Source organism: Oncorhynchus kisutch, linkage group LG23, assembly GCF_002021735.2.
Source record: "Oncorhynchus kisutch isolate 150728-3 linkage group LG23, Okis_V2, whole genome shotgun sequence".
Classification (NCBI taxonomy): Eukaryota; Metazoa; Chordata; class Actinopteri; order Salmoniformes; family Salmonidae; genus Oncorhynchus; species Oncorhynchus kisutch.
In genome coordinates, this window is record NC_034196.2 from 42,500,068 (window position 1) to 42,526,299 (window position 26,232).

The window sequence follows — 26,232 nt, forward strand, 5'->3', positions numbered from 1 at the left end:
TTCTCTTCTCTTCTTCTTCAGCTTTTTTACTTCACGTTCTTGCTGAGAGTTCTTTCAGAGGAAAAATGTGTGACCCTGGCTGTGTGACAATGTGATTATGACGTGACTAAATAGGACGTATTGTAATACAACACAAAATAACCTCAAACTGAACAAAACATATATAAACACAACAATTACAGTTCATATCAGGATATCAGTCAATTTTAAATACATTCATTTGGCCCTATTCTATGGATTTCACATGACTGGGAATACAGAGATACGTATCTGTTGGTCACAGATACCTTAATGAAATGTAGAGGCGTGGATCAGAAAACCAGTCAGTATCTGGTGGACCAAAACATTTGGTCCACTCCTCTTCAATGACTGTGTGAAGTTGCTGGATATTGGCTTAAAACTGGAAGATCCCAAACATGCTCAATGGGTGACATGTCTGGTGAGTAAGCAGGCCATGGAAGAACTGGGACATTTTCAACTTCCAGGAATTGTGTACAGATCCTTGCGACATGGGGCAGTGTATTATCATGCTGAAACATGAGGTGATGGCGGAGGATGAATGGCACGGCAATGGGCCTCAGGATCTCATCACTGTATCTCTGTGCATTCCAATTGCCATCGATAAAATGAAATTGTGTTAATTGTCCGTAGTTTATGCCTGCCCCCTACCATAACTCCACCACCACCATGGGAAGCTCTGTTCACAACGTTGACATCAGCAAACTGCTCTCCCACACGTCTGCCATCTGCACGGTACAGTTGAAACCGGGATTCATCTGTGAAGAGCAGACTTCTCCAGTGTGCCAGTGGCCATCGAAGGTGATCATTACCCCACTGAAGTCGGTTTATGACGGCGAACTGCAGTCAGGTCAAGGCCCTGAAGAGGACGACCAGCACTCAGATGAGCTTCCCTGAGGACACTTTCTGACAGTTTGTGTAGAAATTCTTTGGTTCTGCAAACCCATAGTTTCATCAGCTGTCCGGTGGGCTGGTCTCAGAAGATCCCGCAGAGGAATAATACTGATGTGGAGGTCCTGGGCTGGCATCATTACACATGGTCTGCGGTTCTGAGGCTGGACGTACTGCCAAATTCTCTAAAACGACGCTGGAGGCGGCAAATGGTAGAGAAATGAACATTAAATTCTCTGGCAGCAACTCTGGTGGACATTCCTGCCAATTGCACGCTCCCTCAAAACTTGTGACGTTTCTGGCATTGTGTGACCAAACTGCACATTTTAGAGTGGCCGTTTATTGTCCCCAGCACAAGGTGCACCTGTGTACTGATCATGCTGTTTAATCAGCTCACTAACAGTAACGTAAACACATTTGTATCACTACTGTAGCCTATAGAATACTACTGTGTATTACTACTGTAGCCTATAGAATATGACTGGTATACTACTGTAGCCTATAGAATACTACTGTGTATTACTACTGTGACCTATAGAATACTACTGTGTATCACTACTGTAGAACTATAGAATACTGCTGTGTATTACTACTGTAGCCTATAGAATACTACTGTGTATTCCTACTGTAGACTATAGAATACTACTGTGTATTACTACTGTATTCTACAGAATACTACTGTGTATCACTACTGTAGCCTATAGAATACTACTGTGTATCACTACAGTAGACTATAGAATACTACTGTGTATTACTACTGTAACCTATAGAATACTACTGTGTATCACTACTGTAACCTATAGAATACTACTGTGTATCACTACAGTAGACTATAGAATACTACTGTGTATTATTACTGTAACCTATAGAATACTACTGTGTATCACTATGTAACATATAGAATACTACTGTGTATTAACTACTGTAGCCTATAGAATACTACTGTGTATTACTACTGTAGCCTAGAGAATACTACTGTGTATCACTATGTAACCTATAGAATACTGCTGTGTATTACTACTGTAGGCTATAGAATACTGTCTAAATGTAACCTATAGAATACTACTGTGTATTACTACTGTTATTCTATAGAATACTACTGTGTATCACTACTGTAGCCTATAGAATCACTACTGTGTATTACTACTGTAGCCTAGAGAATACTACTGTGTATCACTATGTAACCTATAGAATACTGCTCTGTATTACTACTGTAGCCTATATAATACTGTCTAAATGTAACCTATAGAATACTACTGTGTATCACTACTGTAGCCTATAGAATACTACTGTGTATCACTACAGTAGACTATAGAATACTACTGTGTATTACTACTGTAGCCTATAGAATACTACTGTGTATCACTACAGTAGACTATAGAATACTACTGTGTATTACTACTGTAACCTATAGAATACTACTGTGTATCAATACTGTAACCTATAGAATACTACTGTGTATCACTACAGTAGACTATAGAATACTACTGTGTATTACTACTGTAACCTATAGAATACTACTGTGTATCACTATGTAACATATAGAATACTACTGTGTATTACTACTGTAGCCTATAGAATACTACTGTGTATTACTACTGTAGCCTAGAGAATACTACTGTGTATCACTATGTAACCTATAGAATACTGCTGTGTATTACTACTGTAGGCTATAGAATACTGTCTAAATGTAACCTATAGAATACTACTGTGTATCACTATGCAACCTATAGAATACTACTGTGTATTACTACTGTAACCTATAGAATACTGCTGTGTATCACTATGTAACCTATAGAAAACTACTGTGTATTACTACTGTAGCCTATAGAATACTACTGTGTATTACTACAGTAGACTATAGAATACTACTGTGTATCACTACTGTAGCCTATAGAATACTACTGTGTATTACTACTGTAGCCTATAGAATACTACTGTGTATCACTACTGTAGACTATAGAATACTACTGTGTATTACTACTGTAACCTATAGAATACTACTGTGTATTACTACTGTAGCCTATAGAATACTACTGTGTATTACTACTGTAACCTATAGAATACTACTGTGTATTACTACTCTAACCTACAGAATACTACTGTGTATTACTACTGTAACCTATAGAATACTACTGTGTATCACTATGTAACATATAGAATATTACTGTGTATTACTACTGTAGCCTATAGAATACTACTGTGTATTACTACTGTAGCCTAGAGAATACTACCTGTGTATCACTATGTAACCTATAGAATACTGCTGTGTATTACTACTGTAGGCTATAGAATACTGTCTAAATGTAACCTATAGAATACTACTGTGTATTACTACTGTATTCTATAGAATACTACGTGTATCACTACTGTAGCCTATAGAATACTACTGTGTATTACTACTGTAGCCTAGAGAATACTACTGTGTATCACTATGTAACCTATAGAATACTGCTCTGTATTACTACTGTAGCCTATTAATACTGTCTAAATGTAACCTATAGAATACTACTGTGTATCACTACTGTAGCCTATAGAATACTACTGTGTATCACTACAGTAGACTATAGAATACTACTGTGTATTACTACTCTAACCTACAGAATACTACTGTGTATTACTACTGTAACCTATAGAATACTACTGTGTATCACTATGTAACATATAGAATACTACTGTGTATTACTACTGTAGCCTATAGAATACTACTGGTATTACTACTGTAGCCTAGAGAATACTACTGTGTATCACTATGTAACCTATAGAATACTGCTGTGTATTACTACTGTAGGCTATAGAATACTGTCTAAATGTAACCTATAGAATACTACTGTGTATTACTACTGTATTCTATAGAATACTACTGTGTATCACTACTGTAGCCTATAGAATACTACTGTGTATTACTACTGTAGCCTAGAGAATACTACTGTGTATCACTATGTAACCTATAGAATACTGCTGCGTATTACTACTGTAGGCTATAGAATACTGTCTAAATGTAACCTATAGAATACTACTGTGTATCACTATGTAACATATAGAATACTACTGTGTATTACTACTGTAGCCTATAGAATACTACTGTGTATTACTACTGTAGCCTAGAGAATACTACTGTGTATCACTATGTAACCTATAGAATACTGCTGCGTATTACTACTGTAGGCTATAGAATACTGTCTAAATGTAACCTATAGAATACTACTGTGTATCACTATGTAACCTATAGAATACTACTGTGTATTACTACTGTAACCTATAGAATACTACTGTGTATTACTACTGTAACCTATAGAATACTACTGTGTATTACTACTGTAACCTATAGAATACTACTGTGTATTACTACTGTAGCCTATAGAATACTACTGTGTATCACTACTGTAGACTATAGAATACTACTGTGTATTACTAATGTAACCTATAGAATACTACTGTGTATTACTACTGTAGCCTATAGAATACTGTCTAAATGTAACCTATAGAATACTACTGTGTATCACTACTGTAGCCTATAGAATACTGCTGTGTATTACTACTGTAGCCTATATAATACTACTGTGTATTACTACTGTAGCCTATAGAATACTACCATGTATTACTACTGTAGCCTACAGAATACTACTGTGTATTACTACTGTAACCTATAGAATACTACTGTGTATTATACTGTAACCTATAGAATACTACTGTGTATTACTACTGTAACCTATAGAATACTACTGTGTATTACTACTGTAACCTATAGAATACTACTGTGTATTACTACTGTAACCTATAGAATACTACTGTGTATTACTACTGTAGCCTATAGAATACTGTCTAAATGTAACCTATAGAATACTACTGTGTATCACTACTGTAGCCTATAGAATACTGCTGTGTATTACTACTGTAGCCTATATAATACTACTGTGTATTACTACTGTAGCCTATAGAATACTACTATGTATTACTACTGTAGCCTACAGAATACTACTGTGTATTACTACTGTAACCTATAGAATACTACTGTGTATTACTACTGTAACCTATAGAATACTACTGTGTATTACTACTGTAACCTATAGAATACTACTGTGTATTACTACTGTAACCTATAGAATAATACTGTGTATTACTACTGTAGCCTATAGAATACTGTCTAAATGTAACCTATAGAATACTACTGTGTATCACTACTGTAGCCTATAGAATACTGCTGTGTATTACTACTGTAGCCTATTTAATACTACTGTGTATTACTACTGTAGCCTATAGAATACTACTATGTATTACTACTGTAGCCTACAGAATACTACTGTGTATTACTACTGTAACCTATAGAATACTACTGTGTATTACTACTGTAACCTATAGAATACTACTGTGTATTACTACTGTAACCTATAGAATAATACTGTGTATTACTACTGTAGCCTATAGAATACTACTGTGTATCACTACTGTAATGAATCATTTCCTCCTTATTTTCCTTCACAGTGGAGGTTGTTTGTCAGCAGCATACAACACCTCTGGGGTGTTTACGATGAACTATCTTTACGAATGCAAATCACGTCTGTCCATAGAAGCCTTGCTTTGATAAGAAGGAAAAGATAAAAGGAAGAGAGAAAATAAAACAAAGTAACCAGGAGAGAGCCTCATCTAATATTTAGGCTGTTTTCAAGAGTAAACACAAAATGATTTACAAGTTGATTCTGCACCCAAAGTCCACAGTAGAAAAAGTGAGAAGTGCAAAATACCAAAATTCCCTTTCCTTTCCTAAAACATATCCTTATTTCAATAAGAGAAAACATTATCTGTCACAATGCCCACACCAATGCTATCAGAAATATGGTAGTATAGTTCCTGACCATTTATATGTTGGTCCAAAACCAAACCAACCATAGCTAGCTAAAACGGTTGACCTGTAAAGTTATCCAGTTTCCCCAAAACAAACCTCTGGTTTTACAGTGTCGTCCTTATGGGACCACAAACCCAGCCACATTCTGACAAAACTCTTGTCGTCTCTTCACCGACGTGACAAGAGTGTTTTCATTGTTTAAAGGTGTGTCAAATATACTTATTAGACAAGTTCAAGTCAGTAGCCTGCCCGTTTCATTCAGTTTCACAACATTTTCCACCTAATGAACATGACCCAGGAGGGACATTTTCACCACTGTTCACTGTTATGTCTCAGACTGCCCTCCTTTCTGACTTCATTTGTCTGGGATCGGTGTTTCCTCCCAGTCCCCTTGGGGGGGATAGAGGAGTGACCAGTGAGGACCAAAGTGAAGGCCCTATCCGTCACCAACACAATGGAGACGCCCCATGAATCTCATTAGTGGGCTGGATGCAGGGCCGGGGAGGGTCGGAGAGGAGCGTCGTCTGGGTGAAAATGAGACTGTGTGTCCTCCATCCTCCATCACTCTTAGACAGATAGGGATGATATGGAAGATAAGGAGTCCGTGCACCATTTTAAAGGGCCAAGTCTGGCTATCTCTCCGCACCCCAGGAGTGACCCGGCGAAGACGGACGAAGGAAGAAACTCTATGGATACGGCTATCTCTGTGAGGGGATGTGGTTCAGTGTATGTGTGTGTGTGTGTGTGTATGTGCGTGTGTGTGATTGTGTGTGTGCGTGTGCGTGTGTGTGATTGTGTGTGCGCGCGTGCGTGTGCGTGTGTGTGTGTGTGTGTGAAAAAGAGAAAGAGAGATGTGAAATAAGATTCATGTGCAGTTCAGTCTATAACATTAGGTATAAAAGAAACATTAACTACCAACGAAATTGAATTGTGTTTTTTTTAAATAAAATCATTAAGTATGAAATGTAATCGTGGGTGTTGGGTCTGGTCACATAGTCATTGTCCTCATCTTATTAACCTTATTAACCTTCCCTAATTCATCTGTTTTTACCATCAAATATCAATTATGGCACTGGAAACCACTTCTGTTCACTTGGTTAGCAAGAGTAAAACAAATGACCAAGGTTTAAGTTTGTTTTATGGATACTTCTTTGTAGAACGATTTCAACATAAATAACCATGTATTTGTGGTTATAATCATGTATTTGTGGTTATAATCATGTATTTGTGGTTATAATCATGTATTTGTGGTTATAACCATGTATTTGTGGTTATAACCATGTATTTGTGTCGTCTTCACACACTTTCTAACGCTTTACGTCGACCAACTAGAATCACCGGTAAAAGTAATCCGGAACACAAGGCACGGAACAGAACACCCACGAGAACTCAATCTAAAAGGTGGGACTTGTCTTTCTTGACCTTTCGCAACAGTAACCACGGTAACCTCCACAATTACATGAATCAGGTTTGAGTTTTTTATTTTATTTTTTGCAGGACGGTGAAAAACACTATAGTGAAGGAATCTGCCCAGACAGAGACAAGAACCGGGAAGAAGAAGAAGAAGAAGGGAAAAAAAGAACTGCTCTCATCCAAAGGCGAGAAGTTCAAATTGCACAGCTCATGGGCTGATTGTCTCAGATCAAATTTAGATTTAAAATGATAAAGTACATGTGCTCGCCTGCAATGGGGAGGTTGAATTGGCCTAGTGACTGTCTTTATAGTGTTATATATCGGTTTCTCTTCTTCTCTTCTCTTCTCGGGTTGCTGGCAGTTCCCCGAGAACACATCGATACACATTGCTCGCGCTCAATGAAGGTCAACAATTAAGGAGTCAGTGATACAACATTGAATGGCGGGAATCGATCGAAAGACGCAGTGCCTGCTGCAAGCATGTCAAAACAGGCCTTCCTAAGAACACACGTCTTGTCATTCGGTTGTCTCTATGAAGACTGACATAGAGATACACGCGCAACATGGCCGTGGCAACAGGAGATGAATGGAAGTCAGTTGGGCGGCTCTACATTTGTCACTCCTCGATGATAACTGCCTGTCAATAAATGGAAAAGGTAATCTGACAGTGTCAAAAGTGGCAATGAGAATGTATCTGTGTATATCCTCGATTCAGCAGACTCAGATCTTAATGGTGGAGTTGCCAATCATAATCCCATTGTGGCTCTAGGATTGTGGATCTAGGATTGTGGATCTAGCATTGTGGCTCTAGGATTGTGGGTCTAGCATTGTGGATCTAGCATTGTGGATCTTGCATTGTGGCTCTAGGATTGTGGATCTAGCATTGTGGCTCTAGGATTGTGGATCTAGCATTGTGGCTCTAGGATTGTGGATCTAGCATTGTGGCTCTAGGATTGTGGATCTAGCATTGTGGATCTTGCATTGTGGCTCTAGGATTGTGGATCTAACATTGTGGCTCTAACATTGTGGATCTAGCATTGTGGATCTAGCATTGTGGCTCTAACATTGTGGATCTAGCATTGTGGCTCTAACATTGTGGCTCTAGCATTGTGGATCTAGCTTTGTGGCTCTAACATTGTGGCTCTAGCATTGTGGCTCTAGCATTGTGGATCTAGCTTTGTGGCTCTAGCATTGTGGCTCTAACATTGTGGCTCTACCATTGTGGCTCTAGCATTGTGGCTCTACCATTGTGGCTCTAGCATTGTGGCTCTAGCTTTGTGGCTCTAGCGTTCCGCTGTGTATCGTTCAGCTCGCTGTGTTTTTGGGGACCACCCGCTGTAGACGTCTGACTGTCATCATTTTCACTCAATTCTACGTGTAAAATCGGTACTTAGGTGCTAAGTACTCTCGACCGTCAAACGCTGTGTGTCTGAGAGATCTGCTCAATACACTGTGTCTCAGTTTGCCAGAAACCTTTCCTGTATAACCTTTAACCTTTAGACCTCAGAGTTCCCAGGGTGTAGTGTTAGCACTGGAGCCTCATAATTACCCTCTTGAAACTCTTCAACTTAATTTCTCAATTACATTACACACCTTTATTTATGCAGGACTGTTGCAGAACGGCAGCAAGCACACTGTGAACCAGAAGATCAATAGCGCAGGTGTTATCTCACCAGTGTCTCCTGGTATGAAGGTTATCCGGTGTAAAGCTCAGCCTTTTCCTTTCTGCCCTCACTGCCGCTACACACCTCTCCACAGCCCAAATGGCACCATATTCCCTTTATAGTGCACTATTTGTTTTAATAGGTAATGCACTATGTAAGGAGTAGAGTGTCATTTGAGACGAAGCCTATCTTCACAGCCCATTAATCCAGACAGGCTCTGGCCCTGTGCACTGGAGCGAAAAGAGAGAGGATCCCAGATGACCCCCAACGCCACAACCACTTCTACTACTTTACAGTACACCTCCCTCCCAGTACACCTCGCTCGCTCCCAGTACACCTCCCTCCCTCCCAGTACACCTCGCTCCCTCCCAGTACACCTCCCTCCCTCCCAGTACACCTCGCTCCCTCCCAGTACACCTCCCTCCCAGTACACCTCGCTCCCTCCCAGTACACCTCCCTCCCTCCCAGTACACCTCGCTCCCTCCCAGTACACCTCCCTCCCAGTACACCTCGCTCCCTCCCAGTACACCTCCCTCCCAGTACACCTCCCTCCCTCCCAGTACACCTCCCTCCCTCCCAGTACACCTCCCTCCCTCCCAGTACACCTCGCTCCCTCCCAGTACACCTCCCTCCCTCCCAGTACACCTCCCTCCCTCCCAGTATACCTCCCTTCCAGTACACCTCCCTCCCTCCCAGTACACCTCCCTCCCTCCCAGTACACCTCCCTCCCTCCCAGTATACCTCCCTCCCAGTACACCGCCCTCCCTCCCAGTACACCTCCCTCCCTCCCAGTACACCTCCCGCCCAGTACACCTCCCTCCCTCCTAGTACATCTCCCTCCCAGTACACCTCGCTCCCAGTACACCTCGCTCCCTCCCAGTACACCTCCCTCCCTCCCAGTGCACCTCCTTACCTCCCTCCCTCCCAGTACACCTCCCTCCCTCCCAGTACACCTCCCTCCCATACACCTCGCTCCCAGTACACCTCGCTCCCTCCCAGTACACCTCCCTCCCTCCCAGTGCACCTCCTTACCTCCCTCCCTCCCAGTACACCTCGCTCCCTCCCAGTACACCTCCTCCCTCCCTCCCTCCCAGTACACCTCCCTCCCTCCCAGTACACCTCGCTCCCTCCAAGTACACCTCCCTCCCAGTACACCTCGCTCCCTCCCAGTACACCTCCCTCCCTCCCAGTACACCTCGCTCCCTCCCAGTACACCTCCCTCCCAGTACACCTCGCTCCCTCCCAGTACACCTCCCTCCCAGTACACCTCCCTCCTCCCAGTACACCTCGCTCCCTCCCAGTACACCTCCCTCCCTCCCAGTACACCTCCCTCCCTCCAGTAAACCTCCCTTCCAGTACACCTCCCTCCCTCCCAGTACACCTCCCTCCCTCCCAGTACACCTCCCTCCCTCCCAGTATACCTCCCTCCCAGTACACCTCCCTCCCTCCCAGTACACCTCCCTCCCTCCCAGTACACCTCCCTCCCAGTACACCTCCCTCCCTCCTAGTACATCTCCCTCCCAGTACACCTCGCTCCCAGTACACCTCGCTCCCTCCCAGTACACCTCCCTCCCTCCCAGTGCACCTCCTTACCTCCCTCCCTCCCAGTACACCTCCCTCCCTCCCAGTACACCTCCCTCCCAGTACACCTCGCTCCCAGTACACCTCGCTCCCTCCCAGTACACCTCCCTCCCTCCCAGTGCACCTCCTTACCTCCCTCCCTCCCAGTACACCTCCCTCCCTCCCAGTACACCTCCCTCCCAGTACACCTCGCTCCCTCCCAGTACACCTCCCTCCCTCCCAGTATACCTCCTTCCCTCTCTCCCAGTACACCTCCTTACCTCCCTCCCAGTACACCTCCTTACCTCCCTCCCAGTACACCTCCCTCCCTCCCAGTACACCTCGCTCCCTCCCAGTACACCTCCCTCCCTCCCAGTGCACCTCCTTACCTCCCTCCCTCCCAGTACACCTCCCTACCTCCCTCCCAGTACACCTCCCTCCCTTCCAGTACACCTCCTTACCTCCCTCCCTACCAGTACACCTCCCTATTTCCTCCCCTCCCTCCCAGTACACCTCCCTCCCTCCCAGTACACCTCCTTACCTCCATCCCTTGCAGTACACCTCCCTAATTACTTCCCTCCCTCCCACCCAGTACACCTCCCTACCAGTACACCTCCTTACCTCCCTCCCTTGCAGTACCCCTCCCTAATTCCTTCCCTCCCTCCCACCCAGTACATCTCCCTACCTCCCTCCCAGTACACCTCCCTACCTCCCTCCCAGTACACCTCCCTCTCTCCCTCCCTACCAGTACACCTCCCTAATTCCTTCCCTCCCTCCCATCCAGTACACCTCCCTACCTCCCTCCCAGTACACCTCCCTCTCTCCCAGTATACCTCCCTAATTCCTTCCCTCCCTCCCACCCAGTACACCTCCCTACCTCCCTCCCAGTACACCTCCCTCTCCCCGTCCCTACCAGTACACCTCCCTACCTCCTCCCCTCCAACCCAGTACACATCCCTACCTCCCTACCAGTACACCTCTCTACCTCCCTCCCTCCCTCCCTCCCAGTACACCTCTCTACCTCCCTCCCTCCCTACCAGTACATCTCCCTCCCTGCCTCCCAGTACATCTCCCTACCTCCCACCCAGGACACCTCCCTATCTCCTCCCCTCCCACCCAGTACACCTCCCTCCCACCCAGTACACCTCCCTACCTACCTCCCTCCCAGGACACCTCCCTATTTCCTCCCCTCCCACCCAGTACACCTGCCTCCCTCCCAGTAAACCTCCCTCCCCCCCTATCTCTCAGTAAACCTCCCTACCTCTCAATAAACCTCCCTACCTCCCTACCTCTCAATAAACCTCCCTACTTCTCAATAAACATCCCTACCTCCCAGTAAACCTCCCTACCTCCCTACCTCCCAGTAAATTCTCCCTACCTCCCAGTGAACCTTCCTACCTTCCAGTAAACCTCTCTCACTCCCTACCTCCCATTAAACCTCCCTACCTCTCAGTTAATCTCCCTACCTCTCAGTACATCTCCCTACCTCTCAGTAAACCTCCCTACCTCTCAGTAAACCTTTCCTACCTCCCAGTAAACCTCTCTCACTCCCTACCTCCCATTAAACCTCCCTACCTCTCAGTTAATCTCCCTACCTCTCAGTACATCTCCCTACCTCTCAGTAAGCCTCCCTACCTCCCTGCCTCTCAGTAAACCTCCCTACCTCTCAGTAAACCTTTCCTACCTCCCAGTAAACCTCTCTCACTCCCTACCTCCCATTAAACCTCCCTACCTCTCAGTTAATCTCCCTACCTCTCAGTACATCTCCCTACCTCTCAGTAAGCCTCCCTACCTCCCTACCTCTCAGTAAACCTCCCTACATCCCTACCTCTCAGCAAACCTCCCTACCTCTCAGTAAACCTCCCTACATCCCTACCTCCCAAGTAATCTCCCCACTTCTCAGTAAACCTCCCAACATCCCTACCTCTCAGTACATCTCCCTACCTCTCAGTAAACCTTTCTTACCTCCCAGTAAACCTCTCTCACTCCCTACCTCCCATTACACCTCCCTACCTCTCAGTTAATCTCCCTACCTCTCAGTACATCTCCCTACCTCTCAGTAAGCCTCCCTACCTCCCTGCCTCTCAGTAAACATCCCTGCCTCTCACTAAACCTCCCTACCTCCCAGTAAACCTCCCTACCTCTCAGTAAACCTCCCTACATCCCTACCTCTCAACAAACCTCCCTACCTCTCAGTAAACCTCCCTACATCCCTACCTCCCAAGTAATCTCCCCACTTCTCAGTAAACCTCCCAACATCCCTACCTCTCAGTACATCTCCCTACCTCTCAGTAAATCTCCCTACCTCTCAGTAAACCTCCCTCCCTCCCAGTAAACCTCCCTCCCAGAAAATCCCCCTACCTCCCTACCTCCCAGTAAATCTCCCTCCCTCCCTACCTCTCAGTAAATCTCCCTACCTCCCTACCTCTCAGTAAACCTCCCTACCTCCCAGTAAACCTTCGTACCTCCTAGTAAACCTCCCAGTAAACCTCTCTCACTCCCTACTTCCCATTAAACCTCCCTACCTCTCAGTTAACCTCCCTACCTCTCAGTATATCTCCCTACCTCTCAGTAAACCTCCCTACCGCCCAGAGAATCTCCCTACCTTCTTACCTCCCAGTAAACCACCCTACCTCCCTACCTCTCAGTAAGCCTCCCTACCTCTCAGTAAATCTCCTTGCCTCTCAGTAAACCTCTCTACCTCTCAGTAAACCTCCCTTCCTCTCAGTAAACCTCTCTACCTCTCAGTAAATCGTCTTACCTCCCAGTAAAACTCCCTACCTCTCAGTAAACTTCCCTACATCCCTACCTCCCAGTAAACCTCCCTACCCCCCAGTAAACCTTCCTACCTCTCAGTAAACTTCCCTACATCCCTACCTCTCAGTAAACTTCCCTACATCCCTTCCTCCCAGTAAACCTCCCTACCTCTCAGTAAACGTCCCTATATCCCTACCTCTCAGTACATCTCCCTACCTCTCAGTAAATCTCTCTACATCTCTACCTCTCAGTAAACCTCCCTACCTCTCAGTACAGCTCCCTACCTCTCAGTACACCTCCCTACCTCTCAGTACATCTCCCTACCTCCCAATAAACCTCTCTACCTCCCTGCCTCTCAGTAAACCTCCCTACCTCTCAGTAAACCTCCCTACCTTTCAGTTAACATCCCTACCTCCCAGTAAACCTCCCTACCTCCCAGTAAACTTCCCTACCTCCCTGCCTCTCAGTTACCCTCCCTACCTCCCAGTAAACTTCCCTACCTCCCTGCCTCTCAGTTAACCTCCCTACCTCTCAGTTAACCTCCCTACCTCTCAGTAAACCTCCCTACCTCTCAGTACATCTCCCTACCTCTCAGTAAATCTCTCTACATCTCTACCTCTCAGTAAACCTCCCTACCTCTTAGTACACCTCCCTACCTCTCAGTACACCTCCCTACCTCTCAGTACATCTCCCTACCTCCCAGTAAACCTCTCTACCTCCCTGCCTCTCAGTAAACCTCCCTACCTCTCAGTAAACCTCCCTACCTTTCAGTTAACATCCCTACCTCCCAGTAAACCTCCCTACCTCCCAGTAAACTTCCCTACCTCCCTGGCTCTCAGTTAACCTCCCTACCTCCCAGTAAACTTCCCTGCCTCTCAGTTAACCTCCCTACCTCTCAGTAAACCTCCCTACATCTCAGTTAACCTCCCTACCTCCCAGGAAGTCTCCCTACCTCCCATTAAACCTCCCTACCTCCCAGTAAACCTCCCTGCCTCTCAGTTAACCTCCCTACCTCTCAGTAATCCTCCCTACCTCTCAGTAATCCTCCCTACCTCTCAGTAAACCTCCCTACCTCCCTCCCAGCGTGGTCATTTAATTTAAGAGAGCTCTGTAAAAGGCACCATATGGGTCTGGACTTGACATTGAATGTGTGTTTGTGTGTGCATGGGGAGGTAGGTTGATTCACGTCCACGTCAGGGAGTGGGCAGGTGAGGGGGGTGTAATGAGGGAGAAAACAGCTAGCTACATCCTAGCGTCGCCTCGGGAGAGTGGTTTACTGTAGGGAGCATAGTTAAAGCCAGAGTCTTACTGCCAGTCTGGGGATGTGGGATAACAGACTACCAGACTGTCTGGGGCTGTGGGATAACAGACTACCAGACTGTCTGGGGCTGTGAGATAACAGACTACCAGACTGTCTGGGGCTGTGGGATAACAGACTACCAGACTGTCTGGGGCTGTGGGATAACAGACTACCAGACTGTCTGGGGCTGTGGGATAACAGACTACCAGACTGTCTGGGGCAGTGGAGGATAACAGACTACCAGACTGTCTGGGGCAGTGGAGGATAACAGACTACCAGACTGTCTGGGGCAGTGGAGGATAACAGACTACCAGACTGTGTGGGGCAGTGGAGGATAACAGACTACCACGGGTAGACAGCTCTTGTTCATAATCCGCACAAAGAGAGCAAGCAGGGGCTTGATTTATAAAGCTGTAGAAAAAATACACTGTTCAACACTGAGCGATAGCACAGGGCTCCTTTTGATAAGTAGGGCTCCTTTTGCTGACCAAACAAAGACTAATGTGTTCTTAAGTCAATTAACAGGTATTTAAAGGAAAGAGCTCAGCCCCAGAGGCAAAGTATCAGGTGGGAAAGGAGAAGAATGAACAAAGGTGGACCCGAACAAACCGTGTAGACTGCACCTCCCAGGTTCAACACACTTAACCCTTCGGTAATATAAACCCATCAACTCTGATCTCACAGACGAGACCTCATTAATGGACCTCTAATTGGGTGCTAATCACAAGTCTTTATAAGCAGCGGGTGGTTTCGGTATATACTCTGCTTTTCCTCCGCTGTAGATAACCCAAGAATAACAGATAACCCAAGAATAACAGATAACCCAAGAATAACACATAACCCAAGAATAACACATAACCCAAGAATAACACATAACCCAAGAATAACACATAACCCAAGAATAACACATAACCCAAGAATAACAGTGATATTGCTACATTTATGATCAGTACTTTACATGACGTTGCTCGGAAATTGCATATAGCAACATGGTATCTAATTGTATTTTACAATTTCAAAGCATTATCTTGGATTGTGACAGAATATGTAAGAATTCCTTGCCAGCTCAACATGAAAAGTACCTGTAAGTAGATGGTAGACTAAACTAGTCACCACATTATGAATGGTTTTCATAGTCTCTACTATCCACCTATTTGTTGTCCCCTTCAACATGACGGCTTCCCTGTAATCCTTGGTCCTCTGTAGTGGGCAGACGAGCAGGACTCTGATTGTCCTCCCTGTCCTCCATCTCACACAGCCTCCCTCCTGCCCTTTAACCCCAGCTGTCATAGTGATGGGTTCCCTTACCCAGAAACCACTTATTTCACAGTTATCACCCTCTGTATGGCACCTTGATGGCGCCTCGGTGGCCTCTGTATTGAAAATTATCAGGAAGTATGAGATGTCAAAAATGTATTTAATTTCGACACAGAGAGCTATTTGAAAGACGTGTTTGTCTTGTTTGAGGGAATCATCATGAGAGGTTTGTCAATGTATTTCTTTAAGATTATACCTGACATGTCAAAAGAAGACTAGATAAAACGCATCTCCCAACACTCAAAGTGACTACCTATCTCCAACGTTGGTATGAACTCAAGAATTTCACTACACCCACAATACCATCTGCTAAATATGTCTATGCGACCAATAATATTTGATTTGATTTTATGATATTTGATTTGATTTGATGATAGAGAACTTCACGTGAATGGGCTTTTTGAAAGATTCTTAGGGCTTTTCTCCCAGTATGTATATATATATATATATATATATATATACACTACTGTTCAAAAGTTTGGGGTCACTTAGAAATTTCCTTGTTTTTGAAAGAAAAATAAATAAATTGTCCATTAAAATGACATCAAATTGATCAGAAATACAGTGAAGACATTGTTAATGTTGTAAATTACTATTGTAGCTGGAAACGGCAGATTTTTATGGAATATGTACATAGGTGTATAGAGGCCTATTATCAGCAACCATCCCTCCTGTTTTTCAATAGCACGTTGTGTTAGCTAAATCAGAGTTTATCATTTTATAAGGATAATTGATCATTAGAAAACCCTTTTTCAATTATGTTAGCACAGGTGAAAACTATTGGTCTGATTAAAGAAGCAATAAAACTGACCTTCTTTAGACTAGCTGAGTATCTGGAGCATCAGCATTTGTGGGTTCGATTAAAGGTTCAATATGGCCAAGAACAAAGACCTTGCTGCTGAAACTCGTCAATCTATTCTTATTCTGAGAAATGAAGGCTATTCCATGCAAGAAATTGTTAAGAAACTGAAGATCTCGTACAACACTGTGGACTACTCCCTTCACAGAACAGAGCAAACTGGCTCTGACTGGAATAGAAAGAGGAGTGGGAAGCCCCGGTGCACAACTGAGCAAGGGGACAAGTACATTAGAGTGTCTAGTTTGGGAAACAGACGCCTCACAAGTCCTCAACTGGCAGCTTCATTAACTAGTACTCGCAAAACACCAGTCTCAACGTCAACAGTGAAGAGGTGACTCCAGGATGCTGGCCTTCTAGGCAGAGTTCCTCTGTCCAGTCTCAACATCAACAGTGAAGAGGTGACTCCAGGATGCTGGCCTTCTAGGCAGAGTTCCTCTGTCCAGTGTCTGTGTACTTTGGCCCATCTTAATCTTTTATTTTTATTGGTTAGTCTGAGATATGGCTTTTTCTTTGCAACTCTGCCTAGAAGGCCAGCAGCCCGGAGGCACCTCTTCACTGTTGACGTTGAGACTGGTGTTTCGCAGGTACTATTTAATGAAGCTGCCAGTTGATGCGTCTGTTTCCCAGGAGGGACTGGTGCACTTCACAAAATAGATAGCGTCATGAGGGAGGGAAAGTATGTGGATATATTGAAGCAACATCTCAAGACATCAGTCAGGAAGTTAAAGCTCCACATTGACTCTGTACCAGTACCCCCTGTATATAGTCTCCACATTGACTCTGTACCGTAACACCCTGTATATAGCCTCCACATTGACTCTGTACCGGTACCCCCTGTATATAGCCTCCACATTGACTCTGTACCGGTACCCCCTGTATATAGCCTCCACATTGAATCTGTACCGGTACCCCCTGTATAAAGCCTCCACATTGACTCTGTACTGTAACACCCTGTATATAGCCTCCACATTGACTCTGTACCATAACACCCTGTATATAGTCTCCACATTGACTCTATACCGTAATACCCTGTATATAGTCTCCACATTGACTCTATACCGTAATACCCTGTATATAGCCTCCACATTGACTCTATACCGTAATACCCTGTATATAGTCTCCACATTGACTCTATACCGTAATACCCTGTATATAGTCTCCACATTGACTCTATACCGTAATACCCTGTATATAGTCTCCACATTGACTCTATACCGTAATACCCTGTATATAGTCTCCACATTGACTCTATACCGTAATACCCTGTATATAGCCTCCACATTGACTCTATACCAGTACCATCTGTATATAGCCTCCACATTGACTCTATACCGTAATACCCTGTATATAGCCTCCACATTGACTCTATACCGTAACACCCTGTATATAGCCTCCACATTGACTCTATACCGTAATACCCTGTATATAGCCTCCACATTGACTCTATACCGTAATACCCTGTATATAGCCTCCACATTGACTCTATACCGTAATACCCTGTATATAGCCTCCACATTGACTCTATACCGTAATATCCTGTATATAGCCTCCACATTGACTCTATACCGTAATACCCTGTATATAGCCTCCACATTGACTCTATACCGTAATACCCTGTATATAGCCTCCACATTGACTCTATACCGTAATACCCTGTATATAGCCTCCACATTGACTCTATACCGTAATACCCTGTATATAGCCTCCACATTGACTCTATACCGTAATACCCTGTATATAGCCTCCACATTGACTCTATACCGTAATACCCTGTATATAGCCTCCACATTGACTCTATACCGTAACACCCTGTATATAGCCTCCACATTGACTCTATACCGTAATACCCTGTATATAGCCTCCACATTGACTCTATACCGTAATACCCTGTATATAGCCTCCACATTGACTCTATACCGTAATACCCTGTATATAGCCTCCACATTGACTCTATACCGTAATACCCTGTATATAGCCTCCACATTGACTCTATACCGTAATACCCTGTATATAGCCTCCACATTGACTCTATACCGTAATACCCTGTATATAGCCTCCACATTGACTCTATACCGTAATACCCTGTATATAGCCTCCACATTGACTCTATACCGTAATACCCTGTATATAGCCTCCACATTGACTCTATACCGTAATACCCTGTATATAGCCTCCACATTGACTCTATACCGTAATACCCTGTATATAGCCTCCACATTGACTCTGTACCGTAATACCCTGTATATAGCCTCCACATTGACTCTATACCGTAATACCCTGTATATAGCCTCCACATTGACTCTATACCGTAATACCCTGTATATAGCCTCCACATTGACTCTATACCGTAATACCCTGTATATAGCATCCACATTGACTCTATAACCGTAATACCCTGTATATAGCCTCCACATTGACTCTATACCGTAATACCCTGTATATAGCCTCCACATTGACTCTATACCGTAATACCCTGTATATAGTCTCCACATTGACTCTATACCGTAATACCCTGTATATAGTCTCCACATTGACTCTATACCGTAATACCCTGTATATAGTCTCCACATTGACTCTATACCGTAATACCCTGTATATAGTCTCCACATTGACTCTATACCGTAATACCCTGTATATAGCCTCCACATTGACTCTATACCAGTACCATCTGTATATAGCCTCCACATTGACTCTATACCGTAATACCCTGTATATAGCCTCCACATTGACTCTATACCGTAACACCCTGTATATAGCCTCCACATTGACTCTATACCGTAATACCCTGTATATAGCCTCCACATTGACTCTATACCGTAATACCCTGTATATAGCCTCCACATTGACTCTATACCGTAATACCCTGTATATAGCCTCCACATTGACTCTATACCGTAATATCCTGTATATAGCCTCCACATTGACTCTATACCGTAATACCCTGTATATAGCCTCCACATTGACTCTATACCGTAATACCCTGTATATAGCCTCCACATTGACTCTATACCGTAATACCCTGTATATAGCCTCCACATTGACTCTATACCGTAATACCCTGTATATAGCCTCCACATTGACTCTATACCGTAATACCCTGTATATAGCCTCCACATTGACTCTATACCGTAATACCCTGTATATAGCCTCCACATTGACTCTATACCGTAACACCCTGTATATAGCCTCCACATTGACTCTATACCGTAATACCCTGTATATAGCCTCCACATTGACTCTATACCGTAATACCCTGTATATAGCCTCCACATTGACTCTATACCGTAATACCCTGTATATAGCCTCCACATTGACTCTATACCGTAATACCCTGTATATAGCCTCCACATTGACTCTATACCGTAATACCCTGTATATAGCCTCCACATTGACTCTATACCGTAATACCCTGTATATAGCCTCCACATTGACTCTATACCGTAATACCCTGTATATAGCCTCCACATTGACTCTATACCGTAATACCCTGTATATAGCCTCCACATTGACTCTATACCGTAATACCCTGTATATAGCCTCCACATTGACTCTATACCGTAATACCCTGTATATAGCCTCCACATTGACTCTATACCGTAATACCCTGTATATAGCCTCCACATTGACTCTATACCGTAATACCCTGTATATAGCCTCCACATTGACTCTATACCGTAATACCCTGTATATAGCCTCCACATTGACTCTATACCGTAATACCCTGTATATAGCCTCCACATTGACTCTATACCGTAATACCCTGTATATAGCCTCCACATTGACTCTATACCGTAATACCCTGTATATAGCCTCCACATTGACTCTATACCGTAATACCCTGTATATAGCATCCACATTGACTCTATACCGTAATACCCTGTATATAGCCTCCACATTGACTCTATACCGTAATACCCTGTATATAGCCTCCACATTGACTCTATACGTAATACCCTGTATATAGCCTCCACATTGACTCTATACCGTAATACCCTGTATATAGCCTCCACATTGACTCTATACCGTAATACCCTGTATATAGCCTCCACATTGACTCTATACCGTAATACCCTGTATATAGCCTCCACATTGACTCTGTACCGTAATACCCTGTATATAGCCTCCACATTGACTCTATACCGTAATACCCTGTATATAGCCTCCACATTGACTCTATACCGTAATACCCTGTATATAGCCTCCACATTGACTCTATACCGTAATACCCTGTATATAGCCTCCACATTGACTCTATACCGTAATACCCTGTATATAGTCTCCACATTGACTCTATACCGTAATACCCTGTATATAGCCTCCACATTGACTCTATACCGTAATACCCTGTATATAGCCTCCACATTGACTCTATACCGTAATACCCTGTATATAGCCTCCACATTGACTCTATACCGTAATACCCTGTATATAGCCTCCACATTGACTCTATACCGTAATACCCTGTATATAGCATCCACATTGACTCTATACCGTAATACCCTGTATATAGCCTCCACATTGACTCTGTACCGTAATACCCTGTATATAGCCTCCACATTGACTCTATACCGTAATACCCTGTATATAGCCTCCACATTGACTCTGTACCGTAATACCCTGTATATAGTCCCACTCTTGTTATTTTACTGCAGCTCTTTTTTTTCTTTTTTCTTTTGAATGGTCACTTTATGCACCCTATAATCTCGTTTTAAAACTCATAAAACTCATTTGCTAACAACCATGTTAAAAAATCTGCTTTTCTGGTTCTCAGTAACGTCGGGATGGCTCATGACGAGAGGCGGGGTGAGCGTGTTTGTGTACCTCCAATTTTCATCGACATCTGTGTCATATTCTCTTAGATATGACGGTAGGGAGATTTGAATTTAACATTGAGCTATCGCCCCACAATATTCTAGAACATGTATGGTATATCTCTATAGTCCCATCTCCCATCCACCTGTGAGTGGTTATAATGTCCCTCCTCCCCCTTCCAGCTGCTCCTTCTCCAAACACCTCGACTGTGTAATCATTTCACGACTCGCCATCTGGCCCTGGCTGAGCTATAAGCACACGCAACAAGCATTTGCATAGCACTGCTGCGGGGAAGTACAATAACAGTATATTTTAACATAATGGATCTTTTCTTTTTTTTATTCTCCAAAGAAAAACAGGCCATGCAAATTTCCACCACACGTAGAAGCTGTAACAAATGAAAAAGAGACTTTTGTTTCTCCCCTGCTGTGGACCATTGAATGATCAGCCCCAAATATACTCACTATCTACAGTATTAGTCAGAAACGTATGGTAATCCTACCCTTGTTATATTACATTTGTTAATAGAGCCACTTTTATTGGTATTATATCAGAGTAACTGACAGTGGAATAACCTATGTATATAATTGTCCTATGACAGGATTGCAAGCCACTGGAGAGAACACACGGACACACTTGTATCGTATGCACATACAACAATCTCTGCTGTCGTGTTGTCCTATGCGTTGATGAGCACCTGATGATGATGATGATGATGATGGTCTCCCGATGAAATGCTTGACTTTGAAGTAAACGCTTGTCTTACGTTACACCTTTCAGGAGGTACTTTTTCCTATGTACATTCTCCTACAGACTCGGATACGTTTGTTTACATTAAACTTACTGTCCATTTGTTATGATGTCACTAGTCGTAGAATCATGACACTTCTGTCTACAGGATCATTGGGATGTCCCTACCCTAAACCCTAGCCCTAACCTTAACCCTTACCCTTACACTAGCCTTAACCATAAGCCTTCCCTTACCCTAACCCTAACTTTAACCCTTACCTTAACCGTTTCAAATGTAAACTTTAAATGGGATGACGTCAGAGTTGTGAGGTCCCAAGGACTCAGTTTAGACTTTTCTTTGACTCTGGATTAAGGGCATCATTGAAAGGAAGTAGTCATTGAAATGTTTTAAATTGTATCCCTTAAGAGACGTATGTTAGAACCTGGCTTCACATTGTCTCCCATTGTCTATCTCCTATCTCTGTTGGAACAGCTGTAGTACAATAAGAAACCCCAGTTCATCTCATCATCTCAACCTAAACGGAGACAGAAAGGCGAGGGGCTTTCACACCTCCCTTTCTGAAACTGCATGTACTGTCATTAACAAAATTAAAGAATCCCCATCCGCCTCTGTCTCTCTCTCTTTCTCTCTCTCTCTCTCTCTCTCTCTCTCTCTCTCTCTCTTTCTCTCTCTCTCTCTCTCTCTCTCTGTCTCCTTGATTTCTCGCTATCACAAATCCTCCAGCCTCTGGCCACCACCTCTACAGAGTAATGCGATTTCTCAGATCAGATAGATTTCCTGTATTACTCCGTAAGGCAGATAGCGAGCCTGGAATTAATGATTATTATCGTCGTGATGAATTTCACACAGAGAGAGGAATGGAGCGAGAGGGAACAATAGCAGTGTATTGTGTGAATGAAGAGGAATATGAATATCGTTTTGTGGCAGCATACAATGGCTTCTTCTTCACTGTGAAACCTAATGAAATTAATGTCATTAGGGATTGGGAAGAAGTCGGGGAGAGACAATGGAGCCTCTGCACCTGAATTAATTGAGCAAGGGGCCATTATCTGAAAGCGAGGGCTGGTAGACTGGGTTGGACACTTCTGAGGGCTGGAGCCAGCTACCTACCTTCCCTCTCTGTTTTTCTCATTATTTTCCTTCATTTTCCTCTATATTTCTCCCTCTTTCTCTACCTTCTTCTTATTACCGTTCTCAGTCATTGATTATTGTATTAAATTAATTGAATGAATGATAAATATGAGTAAAAAACTCAACTGTGTCTTTTGGAAACATGTAAATGAACAATGTAACTCGTCTTTTCTTTCTGGCCTTGCTTGTACCATTTCATTACTCAAAATCTGTTTCAGGTGAGAAGTGGGGAAAGTGGGGAGGACGTAAAAGGAACTCCCCTTGTATTTTTGAATAGGAATGATGCCAAGCCATTTCACGAGGTCATCTAAGAGAGGTATAGACAGAAGGGAGAGAGGGAAATTAAGTACACAAACTCACCCATGTGTCTTTGTTGAGAAAGCGTGTGTCTGTGTCTCAGCTTAAAGAAACACAATTTAAAGGGAAGCTTCGAGAAGCTTATAAAAGTCAACAGAAACTCTTTCACAAGGGGCACTTTTTCATGTTGAACCTGCATTGAATCATCGTGTCTGCAATTACATTCAACGTCAATATATCGAAATTAACTGAGCAGATAATACCACAGATGGTGTCAACTTTGTGTTGATGTTTCATATTAAAGGGGATTTTTTTTTCTCTCCCTGAGCCAAGGATGTCGATGAGCAAACAGGTGTGCCATTTACATAACACTGCTGCTTGGCGGGCGTGCTCTCGCTCAGACTCGCTGTAAGTAAATGTCAGGCATCCGGCCTCGTTCGCAACCGTCATCAATCAAAATAGGATCTGCTTCAGCCAACCACGTGGCATTGCTTTCAATCAGCAGTAGAAATCGTGTCTCTGAGTAAATGTCAGCATGATGACCCACTCGTTATTAGTCAGATGAGGGTTCAATATAGGAAGACTTCAGCTCAGATTGGAATTATTGTTGACGACTGAGTTAGCAACCAGTAAGAACAAAAGAACAAGTTAGCAACCAGTAAGAACAAAAGAACAAGTTAGGAACCAATAAGAACAAAAGAACAAGTTAGCAACCAATAAGAACAAAAGAACAAGTTAGCAACCAATAAGAACAAAAGAACAAGTTAGCAACCAATAAGAACAAAAGAACAAGTTAGCAACCAGTAAGAACAAAAGAACAAGTTAGCAACCAATAAGAACAAAATAACAAGTTAGCAACCAATAAGAACAAAAGAACAAGTTAGCAACCAGTAAGAACAAAAGAACAAGTTAGCAACCAATAAGAACAAAAGAACAAGTTAGCAACCAATAAGAACAAAAGAACAAGTTAGCAACCAATAAGAACAAAAGAACAAGTTAGCAACCAGTAAGAACAAAAGAACAAGCTAGCAACCAATAAGAACAAAATAACAAGTTAGCAACCAATAAGCTAACAGGCATTTCCCACTGGGCACAAACTAATTGAATTAACCTTGTTTCCGATGTAATTTTAATAAAAAATATTCATTGTTTGAATATTGAATAAATGTGGAAAACTGATTGGAGTTGCAAATTGTCATTTTTTATTTCAATTATTTCACCTTTATTTAACCAGGTAGGCTAGTTGAGAACACCTTTATTTAACCAGGTAGGCTAGTTGAGAACACCTTTATTTAACCAGGTAGGCTAGTTGAGAACACCTTTATTTAACCAGGTAGGCTAGTTGAGAACACCTTTATTTAACCAGGTAGGCTAGTTGAGAACACCTTTATTTAACCAGGTAGGCTAGTTGAGAACAAGTTCTCATTTGCAACTGCGACCTGGCCAAGATAAAGCGTAGCAATTCGAGACATACAACAACACAGAGTTACACATGGAATAAACAAAACATACAGTCAATAATACAGTAGAACAAAAGAAAACAAAAAGTCTATATACAGTGAGTGCAAATGAGGTAAGTTAAGGAAATAAATAGGCCATGGTGGTGAAGTAATTACAATATAGCAATTAAACACTGGAATGGTAGATCAGCAGAAAATCTATGTGCAAGTAGAGATACTGGGGGTCATCAACGGAAAGGAATTTTGGGACTTTTGGTATTTCTTCCAATCAACTTTAAACCTAAATCTAATGACATTGTTAAAAAATACATTCGCTTCGAATTCACGGTAGGTGACAACTGATATGACAACTCATCATAACGCTTCTTTGGATCAAAACACATTTTGTGTATCGATTGCAATGAGTTCTAAATCAACACAACTGTGTTTCCGTGGTCAATTTCAGGTTGGTGAGAACATTTTCCAACAGTGAAACAGTTCCACCATATAATGTAAGGTTATTAGAGCTAGTCACTCCCCGCATCATCATTTCCGATCATATATTTCCATAAATGCCAGACAACCTCCACATCTCTCACTGCTGAGGACTAGCAGAGACAGAAACAGGCTGCAGGCCACACATTTATATTGTTTTGGTACCAATTACTATTGATTTTACAACAGGGTTTCAGCTGCAATGTTATTTAATTGGCGATACGTGTACTGTCTGAATCAATGAACACACTCCTGTGGCTTCGTGGCATAGTTTGAGAAGTTATGGACTTGAGGGAGTCTAAGGGATAGAATGAACTTTCCCCTTCATGGGGAGGCTACTGGTTTTTCATCAAATAGTGAAGCACCATTTTATGGCCTAAGAGGCGTCTAATGGCCCATTGCACGAAGCACACACGGGTGAAAAACAAGTAAGTAATACGTTTTGTTGAGGCCATTGGTAAAAGGGATTTTCCTCCTCTTTTACTGAAAACTGTTTCACTGGAAACTATTGAGAACTATTGAGGACACCACTAAAGATATGGCTATCTGTCAAGAGCTCGTAAAACAGAACCATTCATGAGAGCACCAGCTGTTCCTGACAATTGTGTGATCAAGCTCTCCGCAGCCAAGGACGTGGGGCCAGATGGATTACCAGGACGCATACTCAGAGCATGCGTTGACC